The sequence below is a fragment of the Rattus rattus genome, chromosome 6 (assembly GCF_011064425.1).
Source record: "Rattus rattus isolate New Zealand chromosome 6, Rrattus_CSIRO_v1, whole genome shotgun sequence".
Classification (NCBI taxonomy): Eukaryota; Metazoa; Chordata; class Mammalia; order Rodentia; family Muridae; genus Rattus; species Rattus rattus.
The window spans coordinates 71350199-71357145 of NC_046159.1; the positions used below are offsets into that span (position 1 = coordinate 71350199).

The following is a 6947-nucleotide window of genomic DNA, read 5'->3' on the forward strand; positions in this document are numbered from 1 at the left end:
AAATAATTCGAAATTGTAATCAGAAGAGAAAATATAGCTAAGATCCAAACCAAACAGGATATGAAATTTACTGAAATTATCAGTTACCTGTTATCCAGTACTTTTAAAAGTTGTTTTATTTACTTATACTCCAAACGTTGCCCTGCTCCTTATTCCCCTAACAGTTTCCCCCCTTTCCCTCCCCTTCTCCTTTGAGAGTGTACCCATCCCCAGGAATCACTCCACCTTGCAGCATCCAGTCTATACAGGGTTAGGTTCATCCTCTCCCATTGAGCCCAGACAAGGTAGTTCTCTGCTACACATGTGCTAGGGGCCTCTCACCAGCCAGGTTATGCTCTTTGATGTTTATTGAAAGCTCCCAAGGTGCAGGTTAGTTAACATTGTTCGTCTTGCTATGGACTTGTTATCCCCATCCATTCCTTCCCCTAACTCTTCCATAGAGGTACCTACCTCAATTCAATGTAAGGCTGTGAGTATCTGCATCTGTCTCAGTCAGCTGCTGGTAGAGCCTCTTAGAGGACAGCCATGCTAGGCTCCTGTTTACATGCATAACATATCATCCGGAATAGTGTCAGGGATTTGTGCCCTGGCCAACCAGTCTCAGCTGGGAATCCATTCCATGAATATGCACCAATTCCTTCAAGTTTCATTCCTTGTTTCTAATTAGGAAAACAATAGAGACCAAGTTGCACCTGTGATTTACTTATGTAAGCCATGGTCAGAATGTCTCAAGTGGAAAATACCCTCTATTTTAAGGCTTATAAAGTTATACCACATAACTACATGAGTATATTTTGAGATGAATCTCTTTTCACATGTCTCTCACTTTCTTTTTTTTTTTTTTTTTTTTTTACAAAGTTGGGTGAAATGGATGAGTTCTCTGTGTAAACAATAGAACACTTTGGGTGTTTGGGGGTTTGTTTTGTTGTTTGTTTGTTTGTTTGTTTGTTTCCAGTGCAGTTTGGTCTGCTTCCTTGTCTTGAAGTTTCTCACCAACACACAGTGAAGATCTGAAATTCTTGCCTTGTGATGATCAACATGCCTTAATATAATGAAATGCGTATTCTACTACACTTTTAATAGCTTAGAAGAAATGTGACTTATCAGCAGTGTCGATGCCTCATGTGATGCTAATATTTGTTTCTTTGGAAATTTATGATATAATGCTCAGACAGCTCTGCACTGGCTTCTTGAATATCATACTGTCAGGCCGTTTCTCACTAGTGCTTAGTCAAACTCCCATGTAATGAAATGCCATTTGTCTTACCTAGCAAGGCTCAGACACACTATTGAAAAGCAAATATCCCAAGAATATTTCAAGGGCTTCTGTTTTCTTAACTACATTCTTTACAGTGGGAAAAGAAGTCAACTATCTATTTTCCATATGTCAAAGTTTCCTTTTTCTTCCTCATAGGAGTGAGAGCAATTCAACAAATATTTTTGAGCATATTCACTTAATCTCATGTTTTATCATTAAGAGGCTGAATGGTAGAAGTTTTCAAAGATTTAGAAAACCATTGCTCTGAACGCAATAAAAAACTATTTTTCTACCAGAGGTACTGATCCAGATCAGAAGCATGCTCAAAACTTACAGTAATCTTTGTGGAAACAGAAAGATTCCTCTGGCTCGAATAGAGAAACAAGTCAGACAGAGGGACTGTTAAGTGCTCTGACTTTGCATTTGTCTGTATGTGTGTGTGTGTTTGTGTGTGTGTGTGTGTGTGTGTGTGTGTGCACTGATGTGTATGTGTTTCTCTGTTTCTGTATGCATTTTAATAAAGAGCGGTAGTAATAAAAATTATGTGTATAAAAATACCAACAAGACTTGTTGTTCATTTCTAGACTATGGCCTTAAAGTCTAGTGCATGAGAATAGAACCAATACGGATAATGTGTGTGTGTGTGTGTGTGTGTGTGTGTGTGTGTGTGTGTGCTGTCTGTCTGTGTTCATTTATGTCTCTGTGCGTGTGTTCATCTCTGTCTGTGTTCATCTCTGTCTGTGTTCATCTGTGTCTGTGTATGAGTGTGTTCATCTGAGTCTGTGTGTGTCTCTGTGTGGTGTGATAGTAAGAAAATCCAAAATAATTCATATGGTATCTACAGTGAACCACACCTTAAACTCAAAAATCTCCATTTTTATTTATTTCCCATTAATGCATATATATAAAGATATGCATATAATTATCTAAATACTAAAATGATTTAAATACTAAACTGGTTTATATTATGATATGGCATACATGGTTTATACTTTTACTTGTTATTTAATACATACATAGCATTAATGATATGTTAGATCTAGATTGACTTTAATGGCATAATAAACCCTTTATACCTCAGAAAATTAATTCCTAAGGTAAGTATTATTTTTACTATTCCTAATATAGACAGATTTAAAAGATTTCCCGTAACAAAGGAATCAGCAATTTAACTGAGCTCACATATTATGGTCGGTCTGAAATTTGACACAGACAACATGGCAGTCACGATCAAGCTCTAACTCATTGCATTGCTATGTGACATCACTGAATTTTATCCAATAAGCCTTCACCACTTCTCACTTAGTTCACTTTTCCAATGGCTTCCCTGCTTCACTATCTTGCTTGTAAGGTCTTCCACACAATAAGTTTACCTCTGCTTTTGGTAGCACTGTGATTTTCTGACCTCAGATGAGGTGTAGTTATGTCAGTGTACATAAGTGTCAGGGCATTGCCCAATTATCATAAATAAGACCATGGTTAGGTATTTATTTATCATGAAATATCTATAAGTGAGCCAGAAATTAAATGCTGATCATTCTTTACTCAACCAGCTGCTGGGTGGAAAGGACAGATAGGAATAGTTTATCATGGGAAAGTCAGTGATAAAATATAGGTAAGGGTGAAATGAATCCAGAAAGAAGGATTAAAAATTCTTCAAATTATTGAATGAATCTATCAAGACATTAAGATTGGTCGTAGATTTTTTGTGAGGAGATGGAAAGCTAACGGTCCTGTGGTTCCTTGCTGTTGCAGCTCTGGTGTCTTGGCATAGACCCACAGTAGGAGAGACAGTCTCTTCTTTCTCTCCTCCTCTTGTGAGACTTTTTTTTTTTTGATATTCAGCCACATTTTCAGCTTTATGAGAAACCTTATCATTAAAGGAGATTGTCAATAATGTTACCAAGAAAACAGATCCCCGACCATAAAGTCGTGTATTTTACTGGGAATCTCAACATTCTGGTGGTCAAGAAGTCTGATATGGTGACCATCAAAGTATGGCAAAATATTGGGTTGCTCCGTCCATGAGGGCTTTGCCTTTGTCGAGTGTGTTAATGAAAGAAGTGCCCGAGCTGCTGCAGCTGTAGAATACGGCAGAATGATTGCCGGCCAGGTTTTAGATATTACCTTGGCTACCGATCCAAAAGTGAACTGAGGAAAAGCAAGTGTGAAACGATGTACAACAGAGATGGATGGTTTCTCATTTGACTTGGACTGTGACTCTCAATGGGATTATTATCACAGGATGTATTACCCAGCACGTGTTCCTCTTCCTCCTCCTATTGCTCGAGTTCTGATGACTTCCCAATGCCAGTGTTTGTCGGGGAACACCTCATTAAAGGTCAGAAATGGATTCAATTAGAAGAATGGAAATGGGGATCTTCTTCTATGTCGGGAAAGTTGAAAATTGATGACCTTCAGGTCACTAAAAGAAGCTGATTCAGTTAAAATAGGAGGTGCAGCCTCTGCTGGGAAGCCTGGAAAAACTGAAAAAGAACAAAGGAAAAAAGAAAGATGTAGAATGAAAAGCATGAAGAAGAGCAGAGCAGCGTCTGTGGAGAAAGGTGAAACTGATATGAAGATGGAGTCTGAGGCAGGTGCTGATGGCTCTGCTAAGGAGGGTGACCTGCTGGATGATGACAAGAATGAAGATAGGGGATAACCAGCTGAAGTTGATCAAGGACGATGAAAAAGAGGCTGAGGAAGATGAAAGTTACAGACAACTGTTTTCTCTCACGTGAGTGGGGCTGTTCAACAGGAATGTAACCATGTTTTTGTGAACGGGAGTTGACTTGTCAAATGCATCTTACTGGAAAATAATGTAATAGTCTTAATATTGGTTTTCTAAAGTTATACCATGTGTTATTTTGGAGAGCAGACTGATGTTTGTTATCTTTTTCTCAAACAATTACTTCTTAGACCAAAATTGGAAAGGAAGAAATAATAAAGAATAATCCTAGAAATAAGTTTGACCAACAGAGTTAAATAAACTAGGGTTTGCTGTAATTTGAGCTATTTGTTTGACTTTAATAATAATAATAATAATAATAATAATAATAAATATTCTATAATTACATATTATTATGCAATGCATCATTCTGATGATTTATGTTGTTTCTCTTCAGCAGTCCTGGTAGTTGATTTGAGTAATACACACTATAAAATTTCATTCTGGTGCTAAAACCAGGAGGTACCTAGAGCACACCAAGGAGGGACTTTCCATTTTCCTACCACAGGACAAGGCATCTGTAATACTCGGGCATCTAGTCAGGCTACTAATGTGAAAACTTTAAGTACTGTTTTCTTTTAAGTTAATGGGGAATTATATATAGAATAATCAGATGATGAAAATGTATATAAAGCTGTACAATGAACACAATATGTTATTTTCTTTGAATTATATCGGCTGGAACACACAAAAACATACACAGCATCTATAGTTCTATCTATCATCTATCATCTATTTATCTATCACCATCTATCATCTATCATCTGTCTATATATCTGATCTTAAAACATCCTCTCCATCTGTAATTTCAACTCTCAAGAGATTAAAATAATTCTAAAGTTTAAATCCAAAGCAATTGTTCTATTCTTCATCAGCAGATTGTGTTAGTCAAAAATAAATGTAAAAATAAGTAAAATAAAATAAAAATGTAGAAATAAAAGGTGAAATTTTTATTTTTTTGTTTAGAATACAATAAAACTTGTCTTCTTATCTACAATACAAATATGTGGAAAGATATCCAACAGGACTTGCTATTTCATCTCTTTTTTTTATTTTCAATAGACAGCTGAACCACCTATAAGACCACATTACTCATTCTATTAAAGGGACCTATTGATTCTAATCAAAATTAGTTGTTTTTCCTTTAATTTTAAGTAGAAATGAGTATGTAACCTTAATCTGATGATCACTAAAAATCCTTCTCCAGGAATGTTGAGGGACAATTTGCTGCAGGCCACTGCACGTGAATTTGTCTCCTAGCACAGATTTATAGAGTAAGTGAATGATAGGATATATTTCCTCAGTAAAATTCACAGTGTGAAGTGTATATATATATATATATATATATATATATAATTTTAGGTTCATAAACAAATGCATTGAATGAAGTCTAAATTTTCATAACTATGTGTGTTGGAGTTTGGATAGTTATGCCCCCTACAGACCCAAGTGTTTGAATTCTTGTCTCATATTAGTTCTTAGCATACATTTGGTCTTGTTGGAGGAAGTGTATCATTGTGATAATGGGGTTTGAGGTCTCCTATGCTCCAGTTTTGCACAGTGTAAGAAACAGTCTCCTACTGCCTACAGATGAAGATGCAGAACCCACCTATTTCATGCCCACTTGCATGCTTCCACCCTTCCCACCATGATGATGAAGGACTAACCTCTGGAACTGTAAACAAGCTTCAATTAAATATTTTCCTTTATAAGAGTGGCCTTAGTCACATGCTCTCTTCTTAGCAAGAGAACCCAAACAAGACAATGAGGATGTATAAATAATTTACAGAATGGCTACATTGTTAGACAAGAAAAGCTTGAGAAAGAGTGAATTGGGAATATTTTACCTGAAAATATGTATACTGTAGAATACCTTTGAAAAACCATTAGTGAGATGTTGTTCATTACTTTGCACATTTTTACTTATAACCACATGGCAGTTATGCCTTCTAAATGGCACAAGGATTCATACAACTGGCAAAATGATGACTTGTTATTGATAAGGATTTTAGCAGAGGGTTCCAGCATGAATGGTGTGTGTGTGTGTGTGTGTGTGTGTGTGTGTGTGTGTGTGTGTCCCTCTAGAATATATCAGAGACCTGAGAAATGAGTGACCTTAGATAAAGTGTCCAACAGTGGGGAGAGGGAACTTGTAGAGTCTACCTCCAGTAGAAAGACAGGGCATCAAGTGAAGGGATGGGGTTGCTATCCCACAGTCAAAAACTCTGACCCGGAATTGTTCTTGTCTAAGTGAATTGGAGGGAGAAAAAACAGAAGAGACAGAGGAAAAGGAGTTCCAGTGAGTGCCCCAAATTGGGATCCAACTCAAGGTGAGGCTGCAAAACCTGACACAATTACTGATACTATGGTGTGCTTACAGACAGGAGCTTAGCATGGCTGCCCTTCAAGAGGCCCAACAAGCAGCTGAAAGAGTCAGATGCAGACACTTACACCCAACCAGAAGACACAAGCTGGGGACCCCTGTGGTTGAATTTGGAAATGTTGGAAGAAACTGAGGAGGAGAGCAACCCCATAGGAAGACCAGCAGTCTCAACCAACATGGACCCCTGAGATCTCTAAGACACAGCTATCAACCAGGCAGCATACACCAGCTGATATTAGGTCCCTGACACTTTTACACCAGAGGACTGCATTGTCTGGCCTTAGTGAGAGAAGATGCACCTAACCTTCAGGAGACTTGTGGACCAAGGGAGTAAAGAGGCCTGCCTGGTGGGCTGACCCACCAGAGGTGGCAGGGTTAGGGTATCCTCTTGGAGATGGGGGGAGGAGGAATGGAAAGAGGAACTGTTGGAGGACAGATCACAGGAAGATAACAACTGGATTGTAAAAAAAAATAAAAATAATTTAAAAATAAACTATATACATAAGACAGTCAATTACATAGATATATATGTATCTAACATCCTCTAGTTTTGAGCATGTATTTTATGTGTCTTAAAC

General features: G+C 37.5%; 1 pseudogene; it reads left to right on the top strand.

Annotated features, from left to right (window-relative positions):
* The first annotated feature begins 1485 nt into the window (after positions 1–1485).
* Positions 1486–3999, top strand: LOC116904344 (annotated as a pseudogene).
* Positions 4000–6947: the final 2948 nt, after the last annotated feature.